General features: G+C 41.5%; 1 protein-coding gene across 27 annotated transcripts in view; it reads right to left on the reverse strand.

Annotated features, from left to right (window-relative positions):
• The window catches only part of NRCAM (neuronal cell adhesion molecule), a 146,526-nt gene extending 129,539 nt beyond the window's left edge, over positions 1-16,987 (reverse strand). For all 27 annotated transcript variants that reach the window (XM_058022611.1, XM_058022605.1, XM_058022608.1 and 24 more), the window contains exon 1: positions 16,855-16,987. The gene's annotated coding sequence lies outside the window, so the exon portion shown is untranslated. The remainder of the gene's footprint in view (positions 1-16,854) is intronic.
• Positions 16,988-17,691: the final 704 nt, after the last annotated feature.

A 17,691-nucleotide genomic window follows, 5' to 3' on the forward strand; every position in this document is an offset into this window, starting at 1 on the left:
CATCAGCCAGACACACACTTACCACTCCTGACTGACTGTAGCAGCAGCTCTCCTAATCAGAGAGATGAATGGATACGCAGTCTGTCAGAAAAGGGAACAAAGACCTGTGGCTACAGGCAAAAAGCTCCCTGCTCACTGGGCTAGGAAGCTTAATTTGCATTATTCGAAGCAAAACAGCTCTTGTCAGGAGGTTTTTGACCACCCATTCTCTTTTATTTCACAGTGGAATTAGGTGATATTATCTATAGCTAATTGTTTGGATCCCTAGAACAGGCTGAGCAAGCAGTAACACAGGCTGGGCCACACTGGTTTAATACAGCTTTGCAAAACAGAAGGCTAGATCATCACCCTGCTCACATCCCCGGCATAAAACAAACCTGTGTCCTTTTCCTCAGAGTGCTGTGTCAGCCTCTCCAAGGAAGGACAGCATCCAGGAGGATCAGACTCAGCATTAGAGCTTAAGCTTTCCAGAGCTGCCAGAGCAGCGGTTCTGCCTCTCCAGGTGGACTGGCACTCCTGCTTTCAGAGGAGACAGCTCAGTTTATGTCCTGTGTGAGATGGTGACAGCAGAGAACTTGCTAGTCATCTGCTGTATTTACCTCAGCTCTGCTAACTCACTGCTTAACAATTCCCTGGCAATTTCTGGCTCATTTGTACCCATGAAAAGAGCTCTTTTTCATTTAAATGAGTTTATGGGGTAAGGTTTCCACATGGTGGAGGCTAGCAGGTGTCACTCTGAAGGTGTATCTATTACACAGGTATATGTTTACCCCTTCCCTGTATCAGTCCAAAACAAAGGAAATAGTTTCTGACAGGAGGACATGAAACCTCCCCTTTGCATCATGCTTTGTCCTAGGCTGTGGCACATGTGCTCTGCACACTGCTCAGCTTGACCAAAAGGCAGCACAGAGGGTAACAAGGAACCTGCTGGAGAAAACAAACCAAGCCAGCACCTGTAGCTGAACAGGCACAGGAGAAAGGGGCATCTCTTCCAGCAGCACTGTCACTCCAGGAAGCAATCACTGCTGCTCCATCACAGTGCTGTTCCACACCCATTCCCCTCCCACTGTTAAATCCAAGAACCCCCACTAATCCCACCTATTCAAGAGCAGAGGTTTAAGAGCCATGCAAAACACCACTGTGTCCTTGACCAGGCTGTCATCTAAGAGCTGAGAGCACAATATCTCCAGGATTAATTCCTGCCTGCTTAAAACTGAGGGGTACAAGGAAAGCTGAGCTTTGCAGGAAGCCATGGGCTTTTCCAGCTGCTTCCTTGGTATTTAAGAAACATCAAGCTTCATACTCCATTGGTTTTTTTTTATCTCTTTGAATGTAAATTGTTGGTAATCACCTAAAAGCTTTTCTTAAGGTGCCTTCCAGCCAATTTTTACCAGAAATTACTAAAATTCTGAAAGTCAGAATCCACTTTTCAGGTCTCAGAAATAATCATCAATCCCCCACTGCAAAGCACATGAGCATCTATCTGAATGCTCCCTAGAAATGGCAGAGGGAGAATACATGTCACAGAATGCAAGAACTTTTATTATTTAAAATAGGAAGAATAAACTATCTTCATGCAAAGTACAAGTTGGGGTTTTTTTCTTGCATATTTAAGTGCAATACTAGAACTTGACAAGTGCTAAATTTTTTTTTTCCTCTTAAGTTTCTACTTTTTCTTCCTTGGCGTCTATACATTAAATTTTATGTACAATTCCTTGCAATGCAGGAAATGCTGCCAAATGTTTCCCTGGGAAAAAACACTAGGGTAATAAAAGTTTGGAAGAAATCTGGTGAACAAACCAGATGTCAACATATTTGCATGAAACCAGGCATAAGATATGTGAAACAGAAAAACTGAAATTACTCTGGGGGGACAAAAAGGCATCCTTCCAGTTAAGTCTGTTAATAGGGAACCCTGGCTGCTGAGTACATCCAACAATTCAGCTTTCCAGCAGGAAACATTACCACTGTCAGAGACTTTCTTAGCCTCTCTGTTAGGGAGTGCCATATTTCAGGCATTCAGAGCATAAAGCAATGACAACAATGCAGAGTCACATGAAGTTGTTCCACACCAGCTGTGTAAGTTTCCTGAAATCTCATTCACCTAAAGGTCAAGAACTTTTGATACTGTACGTATGAGGCCTTTGAGAAATTATTTGGAGTTCAAGTGCCTGTAAGATTTTCCTCATGATTCATTGCAAAGCCAACACTTGATTGACTTGCTTGGCAATGTGACACGTTATCCACATATGTTCTGCTATGCAGGAAATGCATTTGGTCTTTTCTGCTGGTTTTGGAACCAAGTAGCTCCCGACTTAGAAAAAAACTTTATGGAGGTATGATGGATTACAGCAATTTCTGATTTTGCCAACACAAATTAGATTGTTTGTAACAATCCTGACTCAAGAAGATATCCACCTTGAAAGTTACTTAAAAAACAATCAAAATTCGCATTTTCAATTCATATTTTAAATTAAAAAAATTGAAGTAATCTAACCTGAAAATATAAAGGATTTGGAAAATGGTATTCTGCCAAGCCTAATCCTAATGTGCTTGGTTTTAAACATACATAACCCAACAAAATGTAGCCTCTGGCTTAAAAACAATCCTGTATTAAAGCCATAGGTAATCTGTCTTACATAATGCTATTTGCATTTTGTAAATCCTGTTAAAAATACTTGTGACATCAAATCAATGTCTTCTAATTGCAAATGCAGCATCCAAACCAGGACTCACATAGTAGACCTGGTTTGGGGCTTTTTCTTTATTTCATGAAAAGTCTTCGTAGCATTTGTGGTATACATAAACAGCACAGTTGTATGAACTGAAGTTTAGTATTTTAGTACAAATATAAATTAAATTAGAGAATTATCATCACTTATCCTTGGAAATTAAACTAGAGTCTAATATTCCAGTTTGGTTAATTACTCACATCCATGGGATGTGATGACAAAACAAATTCTGCCACTAATAAAACAGATAACTTTATGATAGGGAGTTAATACTAAACCTTTTGCTAATTCACCTTATCCCACTTAAATTTTGAACAGCAATTTAGTTTGTAGCATAAAAAAGTCACAGAATGCAGGCAGATATCCAAGTACACTGCACAGGCCCCAGGTGAGCCTTAGAAGTTCCTAGAGAGTCAACTTCACTCCCCCAGCTGTGCACACAACACATATTCTGAGCAGATAAACACCTGGCTTTGGTCTAGCACTCTACAGCTCCCTAAGTAGATGTGATTAGGCACCTGAAGTCTACAAGAGTTCTCTTGAAGAGCTGCAGAAGTCAGATGTGGTGGGGATCACAATTCCTGAGAAGCACAGTCCTCCTCAGCCAGGTGGCTGTGGCACACATTTAATGATTGATGGGGGATCCATCATCAAGCTCCCCATAAGAAGGGCTGATTGAACGGGGCTGCTGAAGGTTTATTACAGAATACAGGCTCACTGGAGAGTACAATCTGGCAGCCTTTCATTCCCTGTTGCACAGGGGCTCGGGACAGATGAAAACTTTCACATACCATGCTCTAGGTCCTGGCAGTCAGAACCCAGAGAACAAAAGGGACTGAGATCCCATGAAGCCCAGCAAAAAACAAAAAATCCCACAAAAACAAAAACCCCAAACCAAAACAAAAAGCGAACAAAACATAAACAAACAAAAAAGCAACCAAACAAAAAATGCCCAACAACCAAAACACAACAGAACCAGGATCTCTCACTTCTTCTGTGACCCAGTCACTGGGAAAAAAAAAGTTCTTTTTCCAATACTCTGAAACATTTGTCCACAGAAGAACAACAGACAAACTTGCTCTGAAATGGACAGAAGACATCAGAATAACTTGAGTAGTAAAGGTTGGAAAGGATTTCTGGAAGTCACCTGGTTTAAACATTTGCCTCCCACTCTGCTCAGCAAAGGAACAAATTCAAAGTTAGATACAATATCCTAATGATTCCTTAATGCTTTTAAGCAAAGACAGACAAGGATTTCATTGGACTGGTCTTCAGTGAGTTCTTATTTTTCAACAAGATGCAAAATGCTAAAAACAAAGTTCTGTTGGGCAAGTCTACCCCATACCAGATAGTTCAGATTCTGGTACAGCTGAATTTAAGTTATGAAGACAGGATTCCACTTTATTATGCATAAACACACAATGAACACTATATTTACAGATATGTTCAATTACTGCAGTAACATTTGTCAGAAAAATACTCTGGAGTCCAACAGGGTTCCAAGCCCTGATCTGGTTCAGTTTAGTCTGATGGTCTCTTGAAATTTGAATTTGAATTAAATTTGAAAATACAAGTGCTGCATGTCCTACCAAGTCTGGCACACACTCAGCAGAGTAACAAGTACCCCAAGGTCTCATCTCTGATTGTGGCTCAAAGCAGGTGCCTCAGGGAAAAGGATACATGTGTGGCAATACCCTCCCAGCCTTCATCACCTTCCCAGTGCCCAGCTCTACTGCTATACAGTCTTGATGAAGTACTAACATTTGTACACCATGCTGTCATCAGGACACAGGCATCCCATTTCAGAAGCTATAGCAGGCTGTTTGAAATATTACATGCTGTTAGTGGCAATGGCTGTAAAGTTAGCAATTAACACTAGCACAGAAACCACTTAAGACATAGTCTGCTTCCAGGAAAACAGCCACAAAATTTTTCCAGAAAGTTTGTAAAATGTATGTCCATTCCTTTATCCTGATTTTACTACCAAATTTTGGTCTAAACCAATATATTTTATATTGTAGCAAGATATACAGAATTTATAATTATGGAGAAAAACCAAATTAAATTCAAAACACCATACAGTTACCATGGCTGTGTCTGTGTGCACACCCAGCACACTTACTCATCAGCCCCCAGCATGGACCAGGAACTGTTCAAATGAAATATCTCAAATCAGTCCCTTGTGGCATTTGCACAGCATGATGACTGAATAAACTCTCACCTGCCTTTATAACAAGGCAGCTGGTAAACAGGACCCTTCAGCTGGGAATAATGGACAGTCCCTCAAGTTTCCCTCGGCAGCTCCAGCTGTGCACAGGCCAACTGGAGCTGCTTGCAAGCATGAGTAGCATCTGATGTTGAGAATCCAGCATTCCCAGAGATTCCCTCAGGCAGCTGAAACTGCTCCTATTTACGTGGCAATCTCCTGTGTATAAGCAAGACAGCCAGGAAATTCAAAATGGAATAGAGTTTATGGTAAACTGAAAGAAACAGATCATGTGTAATCAGTAGAAAATGCTTTGTGGACTCTCATTTAATCCAGACAAAGAGACTTCCACCACCAGGTGATAAAGGACCATCAGACCCTATCCAAGAGATTAGATTCCTCAAATGAGCATTACTCAACACAACAGAAACTAGTTGATTACCTTTCCCATTCACTCTTTAAACAAACAGCTGTCTGTCTGTGCAACAATATTGAGAAAGTTATTTGGAGACAAGGGATTGCATTGTCCTTTTCAAGGAAACACTATGGTCATCTCACAGAATTTGTCAACACGTTAAGCCTACCTCATCTGCATCTGTGTTGCTTCCTTAATGGTTTCCAAATTTAGGTTTCTGGTGTAGTCCCTAGAAATACTTGTTTTATCAAAGTTGCAGTGAACTAAATGACAGCAAATTATCAAAAGCCCAATTCAGGCTTCAGATCAATCCTAGAGGCATCATTCCCATTTTACATAGATGGTGGACCAGAAAAAGCCAGTAACACTGAGATTTTAATGCAATTTTAAAATAATGACACCAGATCGAAAAATAGAACTCCAGTCATTTCTCACACATTTTTTCTGAAATAGCTGAAGTGAATTCACTGCAAATTCCTGCAAGTACTTTAAATTACTACCCAGACAGGATCAGAACTGTATTTCCCAAGTGAAGGTTGCACCTACCACTCGCATCACAGGTTCTCAGTCAGTCCAAGCATGATCAGCTTCACAACTCTGGCTTCTCAAAAAACCCAGCCATCACAGATAAGTTTGTTCTTAGTCTTATTCCTTCATATACACTGTTAGGCAATTCCAACAGTTTTCCTATTCCTTAAAGACCAACCATGGCTGCTTGGAATGACAGTGATGAGCAGCCGTAATCCCGAACACAGGTTACACCTTAGGACCAGTGGGGAACCAGTGCTGATGTGCAAGCACAGTCATCACCCCAGAAGGTGTCACTCCCACCCTCATTTCCTTCCCTATAGGCATAGTTTTATTTCAATTATCCAAGTCAGTAAAGGGATCAGATAATTATCAGAAGTTTAAAAAAGCCATGGAGATAACACATGCATGCACAGAGTAAGTTACAGAACTCTCAGCAGTGTAACAAGGAAGTCACCTGGACTGCTGAGTATGAATTGACACAAATCCCTTCACTAACACTGACCTCAGATCAGACAGCACAGCACAAAAAGTTACTCTCCTGCTCTCTTACCTACATTTGCTCACAAGAAGTCAATTTGGGGCACTTCTACATTTATAGCACAGTTAATACATAGCCTGAAAAATAAATAGAAATAACCTTGGCAGAAATCACAGCTTGAAGAATCAACAGAAATACACATAATGGAAATCTCTTTATTTAAAATTATTGTATGATGATACTTCTAATGATTGCAACTTGCCAGTGTAACATAAAAGCCACAACCAGCTCCTGGGACAGTTGGCTGGATGTGCAAGGGAAGCTCCACCCAAACACACCCCCTGCTCAAAGTATAACAAAAATGAACGAAATCTCAAAACTCATCACCTTTTGTCATCAAGCTCTCTACCTAATCAGTAACTTCACTACAACAGAATATCATCCATTCATGCTGAAGTCAGTGAGGATAATCTGGCCATACTGGCTCTCCAAACTCAGTATTAGTGGCATTGTCCTCAGCCATCTGCAGGACATTATACTTTCTTTACAGTATAGTTGTTAGCTTTCCAGTACTGAAGCTACTAAAGTTATTCAGAATTAAACTAGTTTAATCTAAGCTTTCCTTTCCACATCACCAATACGATTATTCACCTCAAATGCAGCTTCTCTAACAGCAAAGGAAACTTTTGATGAGCAAGGTGTGCTACATGAAGGGCTTCTGAAAGTGGAATACTTATGCTAACCTTGTGTCCTTTCACACAGAGTTTTTAAACTGTGGTATTGAACAGTGACATCATAAAACAGTAACAAAAGTCACCAATATGAATCTATTTAGTGGAGCAGTATTTAATATTCTTGAAAAGCATTAAGTGTTAAAAAACTGTACTGCATAGTAGCCATCAATTGTGTCTAGAAGCTGTAATCATACATTACAATCTCATTAGGACTGGTAATGTATGGACAGAGAGCCACAGTCTCAAACAACACACAGAAATTTGCAAAATAATTTTATACGAAAACTCAGAAGTTATTAGACAACAAAGATTTTAAGATACTTCAAAGTCTGACTGTTTGATTATATTAAGAATGTAAGCCTTTTTAAAAGGCAACTGTAAGTTTTACTTTACATTTCTGTGCCTACTAACACCCAATTGCACTCAGAGTAAGATTTACATACTAATTACTTGCCTATGCCTGAATAGCAGGTATTTAAAAATCTATCACTGGATGGTAGAAAAAGCAATGAAGGGATAAAGAAGAAAAGGGAGTAAAAAATGTTGCTCTTCTGGGTCCTACTTATAGAATTGCAAGTGTTTCATTTTGTGCTCTGCTCAAGTCTTTGTTAGAGGATTAGTGTTCAGAAATTGAATTATATTACCAAGGTTGAGTTACATTTTCAGTTCTGTCTGAAAAGGGATGGGTTGTTCTTTCCAATGATATTCAGTGTTAAAAATTACCAGTATCTCTATTTCCCATAGTAATAGTCAAATGGCAATATACTGCAAGTACTGAAATGTTTAAATTCCAAGTCATATTTCAAGGCTGTCAGTTCAATACCTTTCATAGTTAATTATAAAAATAAATTAACATTAAAACTGAGGAGAATTACTGAAATTATAATCAAACACTTCCTAATTCCACTAATCTGAATTCTTTTTTTGAAAAGGATCAAAAATTAAAGTAGTGCACTAGCTCACCACAACTACTGAATTATAAATTATTTCCCATTACCACAGATATTTATCTTTGACTAATAAAAGCAAATATTCAACTATTTTTAAATATAATCACAGAAACAGAAGCCTCACTCCATCCTCTCTACTATCCAGGATAATCCAGGCACTAAACTTGAGGGATCTTAATTATTCTGCATCTTCAGAGAGATATGTTCTTGTACTATTTTGCAATTTTCATTCCAGTGTTCTGTCACAACTCAGATGTGTGCAGAATAATCACTGGAGCATAGATCAAGAGACTGTCACAGAAAGGTCATTTTTACACTAGTGAGCAGCAAGTAAAGGAACAGATGAACAATCTTTAGGAGAAGAATCTTACAAATCTTTTTTTTAAACTTAGTCCTTTACTAATTCAGACAATACTTCAGAGTTTTGAGCAACACTCACTAAAACTACAGCTTGAAGTTTTGTTTTAGTAAACAAGAAATCATAGTACCTATTTGCATGTAATTAACCAGCCTTCTCTTTGCTCTGTTTCCCCTCACTTTTCTTCACATTTTCTTCTGGTTTCAGCACTTTCTTCCTCTTCTCCCTTCCATTTCAATAAATATGTCTTTCTATTGACAGTCAAACAAGGAAGCTACCTATTAGTTTGCAATTTGAACTTTCCCATTTATAATAATTTAAAAAATCGTATTTATTTACTTTAGTTTGCTGTCTTGAGTATGATTAGTAACTGTTGTGCTGTCTTTCAATACAATCTCAGTTAAACTAAATGGGGAGGGGAATTCACAGGAATGTTTGACTCTTAGGACAGCTTTACCTCAGGAAAAAACCACACATAAATGTCTGGATAACATAATGAACACAGAGACTAATCTTCCTACTAATGTGAACTTTGGCATTAGCCCTGGCAGCCACTTAACTTCCAACAGATTGTGATGCTGCAGATGTTCTCAGCAATAGTGTTTCTGCCACTGTATCTAAGGGATAGAATTGAGCCCTTGTAGAAAGCTATCAGGTCTCATTACTTTGGCCACTTTTTCTTAAGGTGCAAAAATCAACCAATTATTGACTGCAACTCTGATTTTATTTTCAGGTGTTTCTAGACATGGGGGACAGGGGAAGCTACGACACATTATTCAAGTGAATGAGTTATTAAGATTTGTATATTCATATTTAATCCCATGATACCCTTTCAGATGTCTGATCCTGTCAATTCTGGATGTGACGAGAAACCTACTCCTGTATTTCAATGCCAAGGTGAGAAGCTTGTGAATTACATAAAACTTTAGTAGTAAAAAAAAGTACCAGCATAACTGGTAGAGTTGACATCCCCAGAGAGCAACCAAAGGTCTTTTAAGACATGATTGTAAAAAATATTGTGGCTTCAAAACAAGGGGTTAAAGGCTTTTCTTTCCTCACAAAACCAGTCTAGGTTTTAGAGGAAAATAATTCAAAGAAAAGACACTATCACTGTAACTTGAGACAGTGCATGAGCAGTAAAACCCAAAATATTCACTTACTTTAATTAAACACCTACATTCCTATCAAGTAAGCTAAGTAAAAATTACTACACATCATTTTTCACTAAAATCTACACTACAGCTTTCCTGACAAAGGCTACTTTATTGAAGCATTTAAGGTCTGTAATATTAAATATTTTCCATAATACTCTGAAGAGCTAAATTACACACTTTAAAGGACACAGATATTATTAATAAAATAAAACTATATGCAAATCCTGGGATATATCCAGGAAAACATGAAATTTAATTCAGAGAGATTCTTTATTCTTTTAACTACAAGGGAGAAACTATTGAGAAAGGAGTCTACTTTTCATTGCCAAATGAAAAACATGTTCAAATTAAAATTACTGGACTCAATATAAAGGCAAATGAGTTGAGTTAAAGAACTCATTATTTACACATCAACTGCATGATCTGATGAACTACTCTGACTTCCACTGTTGAAATAGAAAACCTCAGGTGAGTTCTAAGCAGATGTATTTACTTTCATCTTAAACACTAAACAGTATTATATTTCCGTCAGTGTATGAAATTTTGTGCCTTTTCACTGTTTTTTTTTATTCAGTCATTATCTCATTGCATTTTTACAGGCATAGACTCCTTCCTAAGGATTTTGGGTTGGAGTCATTACACAGTGTCTGCCCTCTGGTGGTCACACTCTTCTTCTATGTTCCAACACTTTTATCCCTTTTTAAGTTAAAAATGCACTTCATACAACTACCACCAACAAGGTCTAATAGATATTTAGCTTTTAGTCTCCTTGGACTGGCTTGGTTTCCAGTTAGCCAGCTGCCGACATTTCAACTTTATCATGCAGAAATTGCTCACATGTAAGTTAAGACATTCCTTGTTTTGTCCCTGTCTAGAACCAAGTTTAGATATCATTTTCAAATTACTCCAGCAACATAAAAGAAGAAAAACAGAACTGAAGTTTCAATTTACTTTGAGATTATAAATTTGGTGTTGTCTGGGAAAGATGTTACACTTCATAATACATTGAAATATTGGCTACACATTAAATGCTTCTGAGGGAAAGCAGGAATATTTGAAAGACTATTTTCACATTACAGGTGTCAGAGCTGCACTGTACAGAAATTTCTATAAAGACACAATCACTACAGCAGGCAAAAAGCAAACCAAACTACACATAAGTTACATACAGCTCCAGTATGAATGGTGAGTTTCTTCACAAGCCCAAAGGTGTCCCAAACACCCTTGCAGTACTACTGAGACTGTGTTGCAGCAATAGTGATAATTCTTACCTGCCTTCATGCCCTAACCAAACCTAGGCCAAGGAAATAATAATGACACCTGCAGCAGAAAGAAGCCTGGAGGACTCTGGATTGTCTGTAAGAGCCTCAAGTACATCACACAGAACCACAGAAACACCACATTGGAAAAGGAGCTCAAGGACCTCTGGTTCAGCTTTTCTTGGCAAAAGCACAGTCTAGACAAGACGTCCCAAAAGTCTGTCCAGATGCATCTTAAAAGTGTCCAGTGTTGGGGAATCAACTGCTTGCCTGGGGAGATTATTCCAATGGCTGATTGTTCTCATTGTAAAAAACTTCCTCCGTGGAGAGAACACAGCTCTTCACAGCAGCTGGACCAGAACACAAAACTCACAGCTCCAAGACTCAAGAATGCCTGGAGGCTTCAGGGTATTCGGCCCTGCACACAAAACCTACATTTTTGTTCTCTTCTCTTTTCACGAAGAGCTCTCTCTTGCAAACTTACTCAAATCTTGTACAGTTTTGAAAGGATGGGAAAGGAAAAGGAATATATTTTGCTTTTCTCAGCTTCAGTAGGACTTAACTAGTCAGAAGAGATGAAAAATCAGTAAAATGGCTAGCACAGCCTATCTACATCTGATCTCACCCAACGGGAAAACTGGGTTTTGATTTTTTTGTTGCCATGTAACAAATTCCACAAAATATACCAAATTCAGCTGATCTCACCATTTAAAAATTACTGCCATTTCAAAAGAGCACCAATAAAAGAGGATTTAACTTTCTATTATTTATTTAGTTTTTCCAGAGACCACTGGACTGATCTACAGGTGGTGGTGGGGCTGGGTGGAGGGACTCACAGCTTACTCAAAGTGGCAGTAACCAAGTCACTAAACCTGTTTATCACACCCAAAGAAGAGCTGTGGCCAAGCTTTCCTCTTCCTGCTATCACTTGAAAATTCTAAGAAGGAATGCACATCAAGCACCTCCTGCATTCTGATTGTCTTAGAGATATGAACAGCAGGAGGGTGGGAAACTCTACTTAGTCCTTCTAAACTGGAGAAACAGCAAAGAGAACCATTGATCTTGTTACAAAGAGAAACTCGTGTACAAGCCTACTGATGAACACCACTGGACTTTTAAACATTCTTGAAAAGTGGTCTTTCTCAAGATTTGTTTTTCCTTGTCTTTTGAATTTTGTTGGTTCCTACTACCCTGCCCACGCTGCAGCACTCAGTGGGGAAGGCTCCCCTTGGCCAGCCCCTGTGCTCTGGTCAGTTAAATCCACGGAATTGTCCTCCACCACCAGAACTGTTTCCTGACTCCAGGTCTGGTGCTGAAAGGCTGGCTCCTGCACTCACTGCTTACACACCACCTCTGCAAATACACAGACACACACACAGCCCTGCAGGGCTGTCACATTGTAAAGGCAGTAAAGGGCATTGTAAAGGATTCCTCTCCATGAACCCTCACAATCACGCTGGACAAACACAGCAGCACTGAAAACACAGAGAAAATAAAATTGAAGTCAGGGGCACAGATCAGAAAAAGACAATCCGTACTCGTGTATAAACACTGTCATGTCCTCACTTAGGTAACAGTCTAAAGGAAAATGGTATTTTTTGGTTGGCTGTCCAGAAAAACCTAGTTAGTGGCCAAAGACTAACTCATGCTACCAGGAAGTTATGGATCAGCTTTTTTTCCCCCCCTCAAACAGTAACAATTACATACTTTAAACCCAAGGAAATTAAAAGCCATGTATACTTAGTGATGCAGAAAAAGTATAAGGGCAACTCAATTCCCATTGGGATGCATCCAAATTCAGCAGTCTTACATGAGTATTTACAGAATTTAGAGAGACAACATCTGTACCAATTCTGTCTGATGTAACTGACAATTTAGACAGCTAGTTCCTTTCTAATGAGGCTGTTTTTTAAAGTTATCACGTCCTCATAACTTGAACTAGCCTTTTTTTTCCTCTCTTGGCTATTTTTATGCATCTGAAATGCTCTGCATCAAATGCTGCTTTTTTTGTATAAAGTTTAGTTGCTTAAAGGAGAATGGGGGTACTGTGAGCTCTTACAGAAACATTTTATAATTCAAGCTGTTATGCTTCCATACTAAAAAGTTAACAAGGGGAAAGCTGTAACCACATTATGAATTGAGCCATTTCAAAACCAAAACAGTGTAGGAAAACAGTGTATTCACAAAATGAATGCTAAGATACATCCCAATTCATACAGAAAAGAAAAAAAAAAGAAATTGAAAGCTTCTTAACAACAGTTAATAGAGGATCCAGATGAACATTTCTGCACTTATTCAACATCTACTAGAAGGGAGAAGCTAAAGATCAGTCCGGAGGAGTATTTGCAATGCAATTAGGCTAGACAAGTAAGCCTGAATGTATGCCAGCTGCAGGGGTCTGCCCTTAATTCACACAATCAAATGTCTAGTGTGTCACACAGTGTCTAGCATCAGTATCTCCAGTATTAAAAGTCTCATCAGATATGTACTTGTTTACTGAGTGTCTAATCAGGGTCTGAACACATATCTAGCTGTACCTTCTAGCAGTCTATATGCCAGTCCATCACCATCTGTCAGTTAAAGCTCCCACAGACAGGAAAAAATCAATCCTAACAAATGTGTTCGGTGCTCAAACTAAGCTATCATTCACATTTCAATATAAGACTTGAATTCCTTTTCAGTCTTCTTCAACTCTGACCCAGCTCTACCCCCTCCTTCACTGAAAAGGGCAAAGACAACAGCCCAGCAAGTGGGACAGGCAAAACAGACCTCCTTTGTTCACTTTTTCCCTTTCAGTTTTCTATTGAGGTAAATAACTGAAAGCTCAGCCAGCCTCCAGTAGCTCAGAAGAAAGCAAGATAGCTAGCTTGCAACTATCCCTTCCTGGTTAACCAACTGCAGGACAAAACTTACGGTGCATCATGTAATCTTATTATTGGAGATTAACTCCTTACAAATTCCCTTAACATCACATTTATGAGACAGTATTCATAAATGCAGAAGTTGCAATGTCCTGAATACTGAATTGAATAGGCAATACACACACCAATTTGAAATGCAACAAATTATCACTGCAGAGAAAGTATTTAAAAAATTCTGTTAATACTATCAGCCCACTCAGGAAGGCAAAATCAAATTCATTGCATATTGCCCAACACAATACCTCCTACATTATTCCCTCAGCTTTCATTACCAAGATATACTTTCCTCTTTATGCCTTCCCATTTTACTAACTCTGTTCATAAAACGTGAAGAAATTAACAAGTCCAGTGAAAACTGAACAGCACAATTTCACTGAACTGTGTCAATACAATGGAAGTTAAGTAATCACAATTCAAGGTGATTTGAGACAGATTAATAAAACTACAGAATAACAGCAATTTCACTGGTGCAGTCAAAACAGATTTAATTTTTAGACTGATTCAGCTATTTGAGCTCAATCAAAATGCTCAAAAAATGCCAAACCCTTATTGTATTCAACATAATTTATGTCCAGATACCATGGCGAGTCATTTCGCTAAAGCAGGAAGAACAGGCAACATGCATTACCTGACTTGAAATTGGAATCCTCAAAATAAAATCTGACAATTAGAGAGACATCTCATTAACCCCAAGAAACTCTTAACTTGGTTACTAAAGCTTCTGCTGTCACCTTTTTGGGCACCAAAGAGAAACACCACAGTGCAACAAGCTAGCAGGAGGTATCAGTATGCATCATTGGATTTATTTCATTTTCTTAAAATAAAGACCATTAAAAATAGCCAAATTTTCTTATTACAGCCTTTTTTGTCAAACAAGCTGTGGTATATATGATAAATAATACACTTTCTCCAAGATAAGGCTCAGATTCTGGTGATCTCATTCACCTTGAACATTATTACTTTTGAATAATTCTGCTGAGGCCAGTAATGCTAATGACAGAGCTAAGATACTATTATGAGTATGATTAAGATGTTATTATGAGTACGATTAGTTGTGGATTTATCTGTGAGTTGTGAGGAAGGTTTTAGCTCCATCCTTAGCACTAGCTGGTGCACACTACTCCACCCTCCGATGCAGTGACACAACTGCACAGTCTGCCTTTAGCTACCCTGCCTTTGCACAACCCAGAACGGGAACCCATCCAATGGATCCCAAGCTCTGTCCCCACCAAGCAGCCTTCTGGGTTTGCTTCTTTACATTCAATATTCTCAGAATGTAACACTTTCCCAGTTCTATACTGATACAGTCTGACAGCTAATTTTAGACACACAAGAGAATTTCAAAGTGCTTTGAAATTCAAATAAGTAACTTTCACAGACTTCAGCATCACACTCATTAGGAGCTCTGGTCACTTGCATTGCAATTTCTATTCAAAACTAAACAAATGCCTGAGGTATAGTCACACAAATGATAACATCAAACACATTAGGCAAATATTAAAAAGGCGCTGCACCTGCAAGTCAGTTTTCTGATTTCTAGGTCCTTTGAGCTGTGTAACACTGAACTACCTTTCTCTTTCCAGCTGATACCTTTTGCCAAAGAACAGCAGCAAGACGGCCTCTTGGCATATAAGCTGCTCTCAAACCCAAAAGACAGTCCAGATGCTTTCTGATGTCGTACAGTGACCTGTTTTACGCACAGACCCATATAGCTACTATCCATAAATTATCATATCTATTACAATAAATTATGGGAGATGTCAAAATTATTAATAGAGCACTTACTGGATACAATAAATTTTTCAGGTTTCATCTACCTTTTCCACAATATACTTAAGAATCAAAATCAGACAGAGAAAGAAATGCATAAAGAACATTAGAAAAAAGAAACCCAGGTGTTTGACACTGGCTTTTTCACTCAGTAGGAGGTTGTTTTGAATAAACACACAAAAGCTGGACCTTTAGGGATAAAAGAACATCATGTCATGATCTATAGGTTTCACTGCAGAGCTATATATCACATTTTCCATTGTTTTATCCAACTACACGGAGAGCTAAGCAACAGCACTCTTTTCACAGAGTACTTGTCAGTATGGAACAGGCTTATTGACTGGGCTGAAGCACACTATGATCTTAAATATTTAAACAGCTTGGCATTATTAATCAGGTACTGTTTACACTTAGACTCCAAAGCCTTGGTTTAAACACATTTCAGACTTCAAAACTAACACATCTATGCTGAAGACCTCAGTGTCAGCTGAAGGTTTGGTTAATTATTAGTTTATAACCAAAGAGACAAGCGCACTCGGTGCACAGACTTCACCACAATATTCTGCATTAATCGCCTTCAAGAAGCCAAAATAGGGGAAAACAAGAAAAGCCCGCAATTCAGAGACACTGTAGCTATTTTACACCTAAATAAAATCGCAACTGTGAGGAGCCGGGAAAGAAAAAAGAGAAGTACGGGCGATAAATAAAGGCGCAAGAGCCGAAAGGCGGACGGCGGCAGTTCAGCACCGACAGCTCCTTCCCCCGCACACGCCCGGCCCTCGCCCCCGCCGGGCCGCGCACGAAATGGCGACCGAGCCCGCCCGGGGATGGCTGTGGGCGCGCCACAGCCGCGGAGCCCGGCCCGGCCCTGCCCGCCCGCCCCGGGAGGTGCCCCCGGCCGCCGCCGCAACAAAGCCCCGCAGCGGCCGCCGCGCACCGGGCGGGCCCGGCGCTGCCTCCGCGCCCGCCCCCTCGGAGCAGCCCCGGCACCCACGGAGGACCGGGCGGCTCCTCGCTGCCGAGCCGGCGGTGCGGGGGGAAGGATGTGACACCGGCGGTGCGGGGAGATGTGACACCGGCAGTGTGCGGGGATGGATGTGACACCGGCGGTGCGGGGAGATGTGACACCGGCAGTGTGCGGGGATGGATGTGACACCGGCGGTGCGCGGAGATGGATGTGACACCGGCGGTGCGGGGGGATGGATGTGGCACCGGCGGTGCGCGGGGATGGATGTGACACCGGCGGTGCGGGGGGAATGGATGTGACACCGGCGCGACAGCGGGCGCGGCAGCTCACTGTGCGTGATGCGCGGCGCGGTGCCAGAGACGGCCCGGTCGGTACTCACGGGAAGGTGCGGCCCCTCTGCCCGGGGAGAAGAGGCTCCAGGGAGTACTCGCGCTGCTGCTGCCGCCGCTCCGGCTGCTGCCCGCTCGGCAGCCCGGCGAGAAGAGCCGCGGCGGGCGCGCTCCCGCGCTGTCCCCTCCCCTCCCCTCTCCGCCCCCGCCGCGCCGCGGGGAGCGCGCGCTCCCGCGTGGAGTGGGGGGGGGAGGCGGGAGGGCGCGCGCGTCTGCGCGAGTCGCGCCGGGGCGCGCGCGCGGCGCGGGGGCCGGGGCGGGGCCGGGGCGGGGCGCGGGTCCCTCGCACCTGAGGGGGCGCGGGGCGCGTCCATCTTGGGCATCCCTGCCTCCTGCCTCTGTCGCTCCCTGACGCCGCCGCCTCGGTTAAAAGCGGGGTGGAATCGCCATTCCAGCACCGCTCAGGGGCTCCCGGACCGAGCCGGCCCTGAGCCTCCCCAGCAGCGCCCGTGCCCGGCAGGCCCCCCCGCCTGTGCCTCCTCCGGCCGGGGACAGCCGAGCGCTCCCCGCGGCACCCCCGGAGCTGCCCCCCCGGCACGGGCGGTGTTTTAAATAGCCGCATTATTTTAGCCCGGCAGTGCCCCTCTAAATAGATGGTTTCAGCGAGTTCCCAAAGTGGAGACAAGGATATTAGTTTACACTCGAGAATTGTCCTGTTGAACTCGTTAAATTTGCAGTTCACAAGTTCAGGAGGGCGGGCGCTTGGATGCGATCACTGAAAGGGAAGCTTTGCGTGACACCATTTGGCCAAGAGTCGGGAACGGGGCTTATTCCGAGTAAACCTTTCTGCTGGGCGCACCTCTCACAGAGCTCTCCTTCCCTTTCAC

Source organism: Melospiza georgiana, chromosome 4, assembly GCF_028018845.1.
Source record: "Melospiza georgiana isolate bMelGeo1 chromosome 4, bMelGeo1.pri, whole genome shotgun sequence".
NCBI lineage: Eukaryota > Metazoa > Chordata > Aves > Passeriformes > Passerellidae > Melospiza > Melospiza georgiana.